This window comes from Malus domestica, chromosome 17 (genome assembly GCF_042453785.1).
Source record: "Malus domestica chromosome 17, GDT2T_hap1".
NCBI classification, from domain to species: domain Eukaryota; kingdom Viridiplantae; phylum Streptophyta; class Magnoliopsida; order Rosales; family Rosaceae; genus Malus; species Malus domestica.
In genome coordinates this window covers 12843506-12858331 of record NC_091677.1, presented here as the reverse complement: position 1 = coordinate 12858331, position 14826 = coordinate 12843506, and the positions used below count along the sequence as shown (strand labels likewise).

Genomic DNA, 14826 nt, shown 5'->3' with positions numbered 1-14826 from the left:
CCTACCCCAAGGTATGAGACATACACGCCCTTGAATGCCACATGCGCGGCCATTTACCCCAGCATAGCTCACCTGATACCAAAGCCAAAGCCAAGGCACCCAGATTACACGCCCCCGAATAACGCGGGCATGTTTTGTTGCTACCATGAGCATAACGGCCATGATAGCGAGAAATGTATCATCCTCCGTGATCGTATTGAAGCTTTGGCACGAGAAGGAAAAATTGATCAATTCCTTCTTCACCCTCAAAGGGATAACCGTAACCAACGCCAGGTGAATGTCATATATTCCATAAGCGGCGGCACACCCATATCTGAATCTTCCAATAGGGCCATGAAAAACAGTGAACGAATTCTGAGGCCTGGTCACCAAGTGTTTCACGTGGAAGACATCAGGGGAGGGAAGTATCAAAAGCCTAACTGGGATCCGATATGTTTCTACCCTGAGGAAGAAAGAGGCATCATCTACCCTCATAACGACCCATTGATCGTGGAGGCTCACATAGCCAACTTTGATGTTCGACGAATCCTCGTAGACACAGGGGCTTCGGTCAATATCATGTTTGCCGAAGCTTTCAGGGCACTCAGTGTAGATGAACACTTGCTCGATCGTTCGATTTCTCCTCTGATAAGCTTCTCCGGTGATATCGTGCAACCCTTAGGGAGCATACATTTACCCTTTACTATTGGTACAGGCCCTTACACGGCTACCATTACCACTAACTTCCTAGTGGTCAACTGCCCGACGGCATACAATGTCATCTTTGGGCGCACAGGCATCAATGATCTCAAGGCCATGGTATCCACACATATGTTGTTGATGAAGTTTCCAACCCCTTTCGGCAATGGGTACATCAGGGGAGATCAACTTAGTGCTCGATCATGTTACAACACTTCAGTCAAACAACAACACCTGCCTGTCCCCAAGGAGACTCTCTTTATACATAACCAAGTCGTAAAGACCAGTCCAGATGAATCCAACTCGGGTCTTCAGGATGGCAACAGTCAACCCGACGACCCTCGAGATGACTCATTCACCCAGCAAGCACAACCCGCTGAAGAGTTAGAGAAGATCTCTATCTCCAAAGACCATCCAGACCGCATGGTGAATATTGGCACCACATTGTCACCACCCCTTCGGTTAGCATTGATATCTTTTTTGAAAGAGAACACTGAAGTCTTCGCCTGGTCATACGAGGACATGCCAGGCATCTCTCCCGATGTCATCTGTCATCGTTTGAGTATTGACCCCAAGATCAAGCCGGTGAGACAGAAGCGAAGATCTTATGACGCTGAACGATACGAGGCAATGAAAGCAGAAGTTGAAAAACTCAAAGGGATAGGCTTTGTCCGCGAAGTCAATTACCCGACATGGGTAGCAAATGTGGTCCTTGTTAGGAAAAATCTGACCAAAGAAAGTCTTTTACTTCAAAAGGTCTTGTGGAGGATGTGTGTTGACTACACCGACCTAAACAAAGGGTGTCCGAAAGATAGTTTCCCTCTTCCTCTTATTGACAGGCTTATAGACTCTACGGCAGGGTGTGAGCTCTTGAGCTTTATGGACGCTTATTCAGGATACAACCAAATCCTCATGAACCCCTCAGACCAAGAACACACGGCCTTCACTACTGACAGGGGACTATATTGCTATAAAGTCATGCCTTTCGGCCTAAAGAATGCAGGAGCAACTTATCAGAGACTGGTCAATTCAATGTTCGCCGAACAAATTGGGAGGAACATGGAAGTTTACGTTGATGATATGCTAGTCAAAAGCAAACATGCTGACCAACACATCACCAACCTATCTGAAACTTTCACCATTCTAAAGAGGTATCGAATGAGGTTGAACCCCAACAAATGTGCCTTCGGTGTGGGCTCTGGCAAATTCTTAGGCTTCATGATTAGCCAACGAGGCATTGAAGCTAACCCTGAAAAGATCAAAGCAATCCTCGACATGAAAGAGCCAATAACTTCAAAAGACATCCAAAGCCTTACTGGCAAGGTGGCAACCTTAACCAGATTCATCTCTAAGGCCACAGACAGATGTGCTCCTTTCTTCAAAGCACTCAAGGGAAATAAGAAGTACATTACATGGACGGAGGAATGTGCCAAGGCATTCAGGAACCTCAAAGAGTACATGAGTAAAGCCCCTCTGCTCTCCAAACCAGAAGTTGGTGACACTCTCATCATCTATCTATCGGTTTCAGCTTCAGCAGTCAGTTCTGTTCTTATTCGAATGGACAGTGGTGTCGAACGGCCCGTCTACTACGCTAGCAAGGCCCTACAAGATGCGGAGACACGATACTCCAACATTGAGAAATTAGCTCTAGCATTGGTCATGTCTGCTCGAAAACTCCGCCCTTACTTCCAAGCGCACTCCATCATCGTGCTTACCAATTATCCTCTTCGACAGATACTCCAAAGTCCTGACACCTCAGGGCGAATGATCAAATGGGCAATAGCGTTGGGTGAGTTTGACATCTCCTACCAACCAAAGCCAACTGAGAAGGGCCAAGCAGTGGCAGACTTCATTGCTGACTTCACATATCCGGTTGACATTGCTTCTACACCTGAAGCAGTGGCTTCATTACCCCCGGAAGCTCAGAAGATAGAACCAACAACCCCAGCATGGAGTCTGTATGTTGATGGCTCATCCAACCAACAGGGCTGTGGAGCGGGACTAGTCTTGACTACGCCCGACAAAGTAGCAATGGAGTATGCTCTTCGTTTCAAATTCAAGGCATCAAACAATGAGGCCGAGTATGAAGCCCTTCTAGCAGGATTACGATTGGCCAAACACCTCGGGTTTAAACAAATTGATATTTTCAGTGACTCCCAATTAGTGGTCAACCAGGTTACCAACAACTTTGATGCTAAGGACAGCTCCATGGCAGCATATCTTGCGCAAACACAACTTTTGCTCAAGCACTTCCACTACCAGATCACCCAAGTTCCTCGAACGGCAAACAGTCATGCAGACGCCCTGGCTCGCCTCGCCTCAACTGTGGAAGACAAGATTGGAAGAAAAATTCATGTCGAACTGTTGGCAACACCAAGCACCATGGCCGCAGAAGTATGCAACTTACAACAGGGGGATAGTTGGATCACCCCGATCTATAATTTCCTTGCTCATGGCACCCTCCCAAATGATAAAGTCCAGGCTAAGCAAATTCGATACAAGTCTACCCGCTACCTGATCATCAATGATCAACTCTATAAGCGAGGTTTTAGCCTGCTATACTTAAGGTGTCTTACGCCTGCCGAGGCGGAAATCGTCCTTCGGGAAATACATGAGGGAGTCTGTGGAGATCATGCTGGATCTCGGTCCCTAGCACACAAGACTTTTCGCCAAGGATATTACTGGCCAACACTCCACCAGGATGCCATCAAAGTATCCCGCTCATGTGACAAATGTCAACGATATGCGACTATTCCTCATTCCCCTCCAGAGCCTCTTACTCCTATGATCAGCCCTTGGCCCTTCGCCCAGTGGGGACTTGATTTGATCGGCCCAATGCCAGCAGGGAAGGGCAAAGTCTGTTACGCAGTCGTTGCAGTGGACTACTTCACAAAGTGGGCCGAAGTAGAACCCTTGGCAACCATTACTGAGGCAAAGATAGAAGACTTCGTGTGGAAGAACATCCTTTGTAGATTCGGCATTCCCAATGCGATAGTCACTGACAATGGGCGACAGTTTGACAACAAGAAGTTCAGGTTGTTCTGCTCTAAGTTCAACATCAACTTATGCTTTGCCTCTCCAGCTCATCCCCAGTCTAATGGACAAGTTGAGGCCATCAACAAAATAATCAAGCGCACTTTGAAAACCAGCTTGGACAAAGCTAAAGGCTGTTGGCCAGAATTTGTACCCCAAGTTCTTTGGTCATATCGCACTTCATATCGGACTTCAACAGGAGAAACTCCATTCTCACTTGCCTTTGGCACAGAGGCGGTTGTCCCTGTTGAGCTCGAGCAAGCAACATTCCGAGTCCAGAACTACATTCAAAGTGAAAATGACAAACAACTCACCCTCAACTTGGATTTAGTCGAGGAACACAGAAACCAAGCTCACTTGAGGAATGTCGCCTACAAGCAGCGCATCTCCAACTATTATGACTCTAGGGTCAAGCCTCGCTCTTTCAAAATAGGAGACTGGGTCTTAAAGAAAAGATTACTCTGCGACAGAGTCCCGAGTGAAGGCACACTTAGTCCAAACTGGGATGGACCGTATGAAGTCATTGGCATCAGTCGCCCTGGCTCTTACACACTTAGAAGCTCTGATGGCAAGACCCTTGGCCATCCATGGAACGCTGATCACTTGAAGTACTACTACAAATAGACTCACGATGTACAAGTGTTGAGCTATAGTCGTTCGGCATCCTATGTAATGAAGGCCATTTGGCAATGAATTCACTAAAGAGGTAATTTAGCCAACTTGACCCTCACTCTTTTACATTCCTAGCAATGGAACACTCAAGTGTTGAAACCTCAAAGCAGATATATCCAACACGAAACAAAATCTAAGTATGTGTCGACAAGACTATACAAAGAAAGGAACAACCAAACAATGGCTTATATCCAAACAATAGATCTATTCATACACAGCCAAAAAACTTCACTTAAAACAGCTTCACCCAAAAAAAAAAAAAAAAAAAGCTTCATCCAAAAAGTTTCACCCAGAAAGTTTCATCTACAAAGCTTCACCTACGTAGCTTCACCCAGAAAGCTTCACCATCAAAGCTTCACCTAGAAAGCTTCATCTACAAAGCTTCACCCAGAAAGCTTCATCTACAAAGCTTCACCATCAAAGCTTCACCCAGAAAGCTTCATCTACAAAGCTTCACCATCAAAGCTTCACCTCGAAAGCTTCATCTACAAAGCTTCATCTACAAAGCTTCACCATCAAAGCTTCACCTAGAAAGCTTCATCTACAAAGCTTCACCTACAAAGCTTCAACACCAAAGCTTCACCTACAAAGCTTCAACACAAAACCTTGCTCCAAATAAACAAATTTTGTTCACAAAACCCAAGATGCCCTTGAACTTGTACAAAAACACTTGGGTAAACATAAACATTTTTTGTTTTACACCCACAAGGGCCCAAAATTTTCCTTCTTATTTATTCACTTATATATGTTCCCAAACATATTATAATAGATCCAACAACAAGCCAAAGTCCCAAGTTTCATAATGGACAAAAGTACAAGCAATTCATCAATAATGAAGGTGCTACAAAAATTGGAATCTGCCCCAAAATAGAAATCCAACCCAAGAGACTTTTTCTCTCTCTCCCTCTTCCGCCTCCTTTCATCTATCAAATTTCTGCAACCTCTGCTCTTCTCCAATGGAGCTGAATTTTGGACACCCTATAGTTCTTGAGCATATGAACAACTTTCAAGAAGGAACCATTTCTGTTTGAGCGACGGAAATTAAAGTGTTGAAGCTCCAAACATGACAGTCGGATTCTTGCAGATTTCGAAGCTGCTGTGATGTTTCGAAGATCTGGAAGTATTTAACCATTAGTTCATTCTGAATTTTTGATATGTTATGAAAGAGACGATGAGGAACAACTTCAATGAAGAAAGCATGCTGATCTGAACAATAGAAAATGGAGTTTCGAAGCTCACAACAAATCTGACGGGTTGACAGAAAAATAATAACCAGTCACTCATCATACTTGGATTTCTTGAGTTATACTGCTCCGAGGGACCTCAAATTTGGATATGTTGTAGTTCACAAGTTAAGGAACAACTTCGATGAAGAAAGTATGTTGATCTGAGGAAGAGAAAATGGAGTTTTTGAAGCTCACAACAAGTCTGACGCGTTGATATACAAATGACGAACAATCACTCATCATACCTGAATTTCTGGAGTTGTACTGCTCCGATGGATCTCCAATTCGGATATGTTGTAGTTCACGAGCTAAGGAACAACTTTCATGAAGATGGTTTTGCGATCTGAGCCACAGAAAATGGTGTTATATTGAAGAAAAGCTAAAGGAAGACTAAAGGAAAGCAAAAATGGTAAAGCAAAGCAAAAGAAAAGCTAAAGGAAGACAAAATCATGGCACATGATAATGAGTCATACCCTACCCCTCATTGGATTCGAATACACCCATCCTCCAAAATCATGACAAAGGCCACATTATAGATATCTGTACAAACATTACAAAAAAAAAAAAAAAAAAAAAAAAAAAAAAAGGGCCTAGGCCTCCACTTCTTTGGGCCTAACACATCTTCATAACAAAAAACAGTATATGAAGAAAGAGCCCTGGGTTACCACTTCGAAAAGAAACAAGTGAAGTTTTCCTACTCATGACATTGACTACTAGCTAGACACCTCATTCGGCAACTCTCTTCGCCTGAAGACTTGGGGGACTCCCACCATATGCTACTGCACCTTGATACTCGGCAGTCTCACAACCACTCAGTGACTTGGATTTTTCAAGTCTCCAACCGAGAAGTTTTCCTCACTCGGGAAATTAAGGGAACACTACCTCAAACTACATGCTTCACTCACAAAGCTTCAACAATACAGGTTTCAACAAAAGCAAAAATTCAAAGAACTTTATGAAGAAGGCTTTGGTGTATTTAACACAATATGTTGAAATGAAGCAAAGCTTATTTATTAATATTTTCGATAAGCCACAAATATGTACATATACATGAGTCAAAATAAACAAACAAAAGGGAGCCTTCACAAAGGTTGCTTAGGGGAAGTCTCAGCAGTCGGTAGAGCCCCAGAAAGAGAAAGCACCGGAGGGTGGTTATCCGGAGCCTCAGTACTTGACAAAACCCCAGAAGGAGGAGGCATTGGAGGTTCATCATTTGAAGCTTCATTACCAGGTACAGCCCCAGAGGACGAAGGCAATAAATGCCTTTGGAACAAACCCACAAACCGCTGATGATCAAGTAAAACCTTACCATCAGATTCCTTCATCTGGTCAAGCTTCCTCTTCATGTTTGTAGCATAGTCATGGGCGAGCCGGTGCAACTGCTTATTCTCATGCTTGAGCCCTCTAATCTCCTGTTTGAGACTCATCACTTCAGCAGCCAATGATTCAACTTGGCGGGTTCTAGCAAATAGGCGTTGGGCCATATTAGACACAGAACCTGCACACTGAACACTAAGAGCCAGAGAGTCCTTAACAGCCAACTCATCAGACCGTTTGGAAAGTAGTCTGTTATCTTTGGGAGTGAGAAGGTTCCTGGCCACCACTGCAGCGGTCATATCATTCTTCATCACAGAATCCCCAACGGTAAGAGGACCAGTAGGGGATATGAAGGATGGGCGCCATATGTTGTCTGGAGAAGGCGTGGCTGTCTCTTCTCCAAGGTTCAAGTCAAAACGACGGTCGGAGGGTCCAGACATTTTCAAATGTGTTGAAGAGGGAAGAGGTCAGACAAATCAAGATCTTAGAAGTGCAAGAAATGAGCTTCTACTGGTAGAGATTCAAGTGTGCTGTGGAACTTAATGCCAGCCTCTATAAAAATCTGCACTCGACGGAGCTTCAGAAATCGAAGAGGCGTTTGCTTTCTCAAAAGCTGGGCTGCTCAGAGACCACGAGGGCCGATCTCAGAAATCGAAGAAGCACCTGCTTTTTCAGCCTCGTCAGCACCTGTCACATGCACACTCAGCTTTGCGGAAATTACGGGCAATCTGTCGAAGATTTCTGGTGAAGTAGAAAGCACGTGAATCTTACTGTTCAATCACCGCTCTCCATATGCACCATCAACTCCTCGGGTACCACATATAACTTTGTCAAAGATCTCTGACAAAGTTTAGGCACGAGAATTTCGAAGTTCCAGCTACCCTACTATTACCCATAAGGGTAAAGGAACAGCACCACTGCTTGACAACTGGAAAGTCCCTATGTGTGTCGACCTCCGTGTTTTGCGGCAAGACAAGTTGGCAAGAACGTCCAACCTTTACTCACATTCGAGAAAAGACTCCCAACATAATTACTTTCTCAAAAACCGGAGTAGCACCGCTTTCCGAATCTCGAGAGTCAGATCCTCGACGGGATTGCTTGTTCGAAAACCGAAGAGGCATAACTCTCAGAACTTCGAGAGCCAGATTTCCTTAGATAAAGCTTGTCTGTAATCTTCACACGTAACATCAGCTTTCCAGATACCACATACCACTTTTTCAAAGTGCTCTGACAAAATTAAAACACGTGAAGCTGACAGCTCCCACTACATTGCTGTGACCAAAAAGGGTAAAGGAATAGCATTACTACTTGTTATTGGGAAATCCCTATATACATTGACCTCCCTCCTCAACGGACAGGAAAACCTGCAAAAATGCTCAACCCTTTCTCGCATTCGAAAAGGCACCCTCAACATAACCTCTCGAAATACTCAGCTTTATTTCCCCCCGATAATACCTCAGCAAATAAGCCACACCAAGAACAAGAGTATCTCATATCATCAGGGTCGAAAGCAAGAGTATCCCATATCATGCTTTCTCCCTGTCTTTGTCTTTGTCCTTGTCCACACCTGCAGGACAAGGAGAAAGAGAGCAGTCAGTCGGAACCTGAAGTCAAACCTCCAATTTGGAACTGACTGCCTGGAGCCTTTGCCTGGTTGCTTACTTAGCATTGCTCTCGAGTACTCATCCTCAACTGCTGTCAAGGTCACGAATTCCACCGGCAAATGCCTCATGACAGTTGATCAGATATTGGCTCTTTACACTGAAGCTGCCAAGCGTGGATGAGTCACTATGAAGGAATGTTCTGAAGGACCATTTAAATGCAAAGGTTGCACACCACTTCTGCCATGCAAAAGATTGAAGCAGAAGGTTCAACGGTGAGCTGAAACAGATCACTACAGCACGACACCTTTCCATACCACATTCATTATTCCGTCAACAGCAAAAGTATCCCATATCATCAAGGTCGAACGTACTCTAGATTTGATGGACTTGTTTTGACCCTCAAATTTTTGAGTCGGCCTTATACTCTGAAGGGCACCAGAAAACCCTCCAGCACAGTTCAAGAATAAGCCTGTGGAAAGTTACTTCTTCAAAAGCAAAAGTATCTCATATCATCTCTTATCCATTTGCTTCTCCTTATCCTGGCAGTTGAATGAGAGACAAGGAGAAGGAGAACAATCAACCGGAAGCCGAAGTCAAACCTCTGATCCTGGGTTGCTTACTTGGAAGTTTGACTGCTTACCTTGTCTGTCACCTCTTTCGGTAGATCTCCTAGCTCGGCGACTTGGGGGACTCCTACTATAGGGTTTGTATCACACTTGACTAAGCCCGAAACTACAACTAAACTTCAAGTGAAATTGATACATTACCTTGTGCGTCAACATCAGCTAAATACACCATTCCCGGATGGAGGAAAGGTACTTCCAGAGAAGGGCAGATGAAGATCAGACCACACTTCGGTACTTAGAAGTTTCGTGATTACTCAAGGGATTGGATCTTGCAAGTCCCCAACCGAGGAGTTTCCCTCACTCGGGAACTTAGGGGAGCACTGTTTGTACCATACTTGACCAATCCCGAAACTACCGAGCACCGGCCAACGCTATACTGTCAAGGACCCAGAAGAGTTCCCCTCCGACCAGGAGGCCAATCACTACTCGACACGTGTCAAGATTAGAAGCCAATCAGAGCGCAGCACGTGTCGACATCAAGAACCAATCATAACATGACACATGTCAATGTGACAAAGCTACAAGTTTTTCTATAAATAGGGGTCATTCCCCCATAATATGGCCTAATGCCATTTGTGTTAAATCATTCACAAGAACTCACTAAATTGAGAGCTTGATCCTTTGTACTTGTGTAAGCCCTTCACCACTAATACGAACTCCTCTACTCCGTGGACGTAGCCAATCTGGGTGAACCACGTACATCATGTGTTTGCTTCTCTGTCTCTATTCATTTACGTACTTATCCTCACTAGTGACCGAAGCAACCAAGCGAAGGTCACAAAACCTGACACTTTCTGTTGTACCAAAGTCTTCGCTGATTTTGTGCATCAACAATTTTCAATATTATAAATATTTTAGTCATACAATCATAACAAAACATAACTCGTTGCCAAGTTGGTTTCTGTGAAGCTTTTCAAACTGCAAGGCATGGGTTCGAACCCTCATGCCTTTAGGATTTTAGAGAATTTTTTAAATTTTTTTTGAGAAATCTACAAAACCCTTTTAACCCTAGCCAGCCACAGTAGCCACACCTTTTATTTTTTTTCATTCTTCTCTTCTCTCTCTCGTGTTAAATTCTTTAACCCTAGGCAGCCACAGCCGCCGCAACACCCTTTAACCCAGTAACCCTCTCTCTCGGTCTTCAACTTCAATCACTCTCTGTGAGAAAATCTTCAAGACCAAGTGCGCTCAGTGCCATACCGTCTAGGGGTGGGTTAAAAAAACCGAAAACCAAACCGGACCGAGGCCGAAAAAAACCGAACCGAAAAAAAAACCAAACCGAAACTGTCAAACCGAACCGAACCGAATCTGGTCAGTTCGGTTTCGGTTTTTGAGGTTCGGAAACCGAACCGAACCGATATAAATATTTATTTATTTATTTTCAATATTATAAATATTTTAGTCATACAATCATAACAAAACATAACTCGTTGCCAAGTTGGTTTCTGTGAAGCTTTTCAAACTGCAAGGCATGGGTTCGAACCCTCATGCCTTTAGGATTTTAGAGAATTTTTTAAATTTTTTTTGAGAAATCTACAAAACCCTTTTAACCCTAGCCAGCCACAGCAGCCACACCTTTTATTTTTTTTCATTCTTCTCTTCTCTCTCTCGTGTTAAATTCTTTAACCCTAGGCAGCCACAGCCGCCGCAACACCCTTTAACCCAGTAACCCTCTCTCTCGGTCTTCAACTTCAATCACTCTCTGTGAGAAAATCTTCAAGACCAAGTGCGCTCAGTGCCATACCGTCGACTCGTCGAGAAAGGCACCGGTCACAAGCAGGGTAATTTCATCTTCTCTCCCTTCACTGAACCTTGTTTTTCCTTTTATTTTTTAGCTTTTGATTTCGATGATTTATTGATTTTTGTTTGGATCTGACAATTATAATCCCTTTTTTGCATTTGGTTTTTGGATTTGTGTATTTGGATATTTGTTTCAATTGTTATTTGGATTACTGATTCGATCTCTGCTACGTGCCTCTTTCGAGGTCGTTCCCGTCATCTCACGTCGTCTCGCCCCCAGCTCCGTCTACCGCAGCCCCCAACTCTACCGGAAACTAGTTGAATAATAAGTGTTTCCTTTACTGAAGATATTGTGTAACGCAGAGTGCAAAGACGAATCTTAATGTGGAGCAAGTTTTCTTTTCGATAGCAAGAGACATAAAGCAACGGCTTGCAGATACCGACACTAGGGCTGAGGTATTTCATTTGCTTTCCTGGTTTTGTATTAAAAAGATACAATCTAAATTTATTTTTTCGAAACTCGCTTGTTCAAGGATTTGAATGACTTTGGTTTTGTTCCGGCGTTGTAGGTTTGGCTGAGTCAAATGGTTATATATACATTGAGGCAAATGGTGGTCTAAATTAGCAGAGGACTTCAGTAAGTTTGACTCCTCGTCTTGTTGATCAGTGGATGAATTTCTGTATGACACAGTTATACATACAAATGTCCTTAGCCTTTTGTTTAAGTTCTAAAAGGGTAGGTGGGGGTGAAGTTGGTTGGTTCTATTATATGTTTCAGTCTGTTTGAACACTGGAAATAATGTTTTTATTGTCATAAAGGTGCAAAATTTGTGATTGTTAATTCATAAGCTGAAGGAAAATTATGTTTGTTTGTGCTCAGGGGTCGTCAAAGGCAGGAAATCGTGATTGGATATCGCGATTCATGGTCTTCACCTCTGGTGTTTGTTGGATTGCTGGTTCATGGTCGCCGGAGCTTGCTTCGAAGGCAGCAAGGGAACTAAGCAGCTAGGCAGCTAGGCTTTCAGTTTTTTTCTTTCTTTTTCGAGCTTAACCCTTGGGTTGGGTTGTTGTGCTGGCCCATTTTTTTGTTTGTGTTTAGTTGTGGGCTTTTGATATGTATGTAAGTTTAATGAAAGTTTACATTTTATAAAAAAAATAAAAAATAAAAAATAACCGAACCGGACCGAAACCGAACCGAAAAAAACCGAACCGAAAAAAAACCGAACCGAAAAAAACTGAAAAAAAATTGAACCGAACAGAACCGAACCGAAATTTCGGTTCGGTTTCGGTTTTGGCAAAAAACCGAACCGTTTCAAACCGAACCCAGCCCTACTCTGTACGATGCCAAATCAGGGTTTTCAAAGTCTTGGTATTGATAATGCCAGAGAAATTACTTAGAAGTTTAACTTTTTGCACGTTCAACAAGCGCGAGCACGAGCACGAGCACGACTCCCTCATTTGACCTCAGTACGTAGACCATCATAGCATGCATGCACCCGGCAACAATATGCTGAGACAACAACGTGTTACGGCATAATATGAGGTTGTTTAAGAGCTATTGAATAGCTTTCCTTAATTTACAGGTCGGTTTTTACAAACAAGTTTTGTCTATGAAGAGAATTTTTGGTAGGGCCGAAATTACATGAGAAGGAGCCTCACATAAATGTTAAAGAAATAAAATAAATAGATAGATTTACAAGAGAATATAACACATGTTTGGAGTTGTGATCTAGTTAAATTTATTGAGGCGCTAATGTTTTTTTTTCATGTTGAAATTAACCTTTGTAAAATCAAGTCAATATAGAGAGTTATTAATCAAAATTAAAGAGGATTAAGAGAAATTAACCTTTCAATATCAAGTCAATATAAAATGTTAGAGAGACCATCAATATAAAATGTTAGAGAGACCATGTTTTTAGACCATATTTTGGATACCACATGATGTGGCGATTGATAATTAGATTCCTTCTCTAATGATTTAAAGTAGTCCAATTATTAACTTCTATATTATCATTTGGTCTCAAAATATGGCTGAGTAGATAGTCTTTTTATCATCACCCCAAGTCAATATAAAATAGATTGGGAATTTTCGAACAAAGATGAGAAGAATGGAATGGGAATTTAGAGAACAAAATATGTGAAATATATAAATCTAGTAAAAAGATAAAGAGAATGGACAAACTTACAATCCTAATATTGTTATGGGTTTGGAATTTGAAGGATAAAATATATGAAATTTCAAAAAGGGAAGTAGGAAAAGTTCAAAGTTTTTTATTCTTCATTTGGCAATGTAAATAATATATTTTAATAAAACTAAATCAGACTTTAGGTTTTAATTTTAAGAGTTATTGATTTGTTCATAAAGTAAGTTGTTAGATTTAGTTTTAGGATGAGCTGTTGTGGTTGAAAAGAAAAAAAAGACCTCTTACTTTAACAATTGGTGAATAAAATTTAAGAGTTTTATGTAAATTAAAAGAAGTATAATACCAATAAAGAATGAATTAAATTGTTGATCTCAAATCAGCCATCCATGGACCATGCTTCATCTCTAGAGTACAACTTTGTCTTCTCTTATGAACTTAAACCAGTTTCTTCAAAGTCATTACCTACATTACCAATATATTAGTTACATTAACTTCATCTAAATTACGAGAATAGAAAATTGAACTTGGTTGCAGAGCTGTGCTTTAGCTTTGATTCGATGAGATTGTGCGCCAAGTCTTGCGAACCCATTTCTTATGTCTTTAGAGTCAAAAGAACAAATCTAAGTATACAAGTTATATTATAGCATATGATAATATGACTTGCTTTATTAGCATGTGTAATTAGGGGTTTGCCTTTAAATATTTGAAGTGCCTAACTTTAGTGGTGAAGTCATATCACTTTTTTGGGATCATTCCAAGTTCAACACAAGAGTTTGAAAAAAAACTACTCGATCCACAGGGGAAAATGCTGCATTTTTCTCTCATGCGTGTCGTTCTCTTAGTCACCTAGTGACTAAGAATTCATGGTCACCCACCTATAGATTTAATAAGAATTCTTGGTGTAACAAAAAATTCATACTTTCTTTAGTCACCTCTAGGGTACGTTTGTTGCATTAGACTAGCTTCAGAGACTAAGCTAAACTGGTTTAGAAAACTGGACTAACTTAGTGAATCGTTTGGTGCAGTGTCAGACTAAGAAACAGGATAATATAAATAAGTGAAAAATAGATCTTATTTTTTAAACTAAAGAAATCTAATGCCTAGATAATGTTGAATACCACGCCGTAAAAAATTGTATCGGTTGATAAAATTTACGTCTAATGTTTGAAACTTCAAGGCCTACTTGAAAATAAATACAATAAATATTACACCAAAAGCCGTGTGTAGAAGATATATAAGATATTTTACAAACAAATGTTACAATAAGAAATAAATACAATAAACTTCATACACAAATGTTGTTAAGGGATGTCTTCCGAAGTCTTGTAGTTATGAGCTAAATTGAGTCCCAAAATTGAGTGTATGGCATTCAAGATTCCCCAAGTTTAACACAACAACAACACTCGTCTCACATATTGCAGGAATGCTAATGAGTATCCTTTCCCTGTAAACCAACAAATGTCCCTGTTACATACATAGAATGTGAAACCACATGCCCAGAAAACTTAACTCTTCCATTGGACATCATAATTAAGCTTAGACAAAAGAAGTAAGCATGATACAAGGCAACTATATCAAAAGAAGTAAACTCAGAGAAATATACAAAGATGCAAAACTTCATGTTTTCCTAGTCTTAAGTATATTGCTTTATGTGAAAATATGTAACTAAAACCCATCAATAGAATCAGCAGGGGTCTTAACAATAGCACAATATTTTTAGAACCAAGGCTTTGGATTGTTTTTTTATTTATTTTAAACAAATGATATTATCTACACTAAAAGGAAT

General features: G+C 41.4%; 2 long non-coding RNA genes across 3 annotated transcripts; one reads left to right on the top strand and one right to left on the bottom strand.

The window, feature by feature from the left end:
* Positions 1 to 5163: 5163 nt before the first annotated feature.
* Positions 5164 to 6036, bottom strand: LOC139193817 (uncharacterized). 2 transcript variants are annotated; one of them, XR_011578314.1, is made up of 3 exons: positions 5855 to 6036; positions 5673 to 5770; positions 5164 to 5497 (listed from the first exon to the last, which is right to left on the bottom strand). It is a non-coding gene; the product is annotated as an uncharacterized lncRNA (long non-coding RNA). The 2 variants fall into 2 exon arrangements; XR_011578315.1 differs by having other exon boundaries at positions 5351 to 5497; positions 5623 to 5770.
* A 4691-nt stretch (positions 6037 to 10727) lies between these two features.
* On the top strand, positions 10728 to 11934 carry LOC139193907 (uncharacterized). The gene is made up of 4 exons (XR_011578446.1): positions 10728 to 10937; positions 11142 to 11352; positions 11466 to 11533; positions 11777 to 11934. It is a non-coding gene; the product is annotated as an uncharacterized lncRNA (long non-coding RNA).
* Positions 11935 to 14826: the final 2892 nt, after the last annotated feature.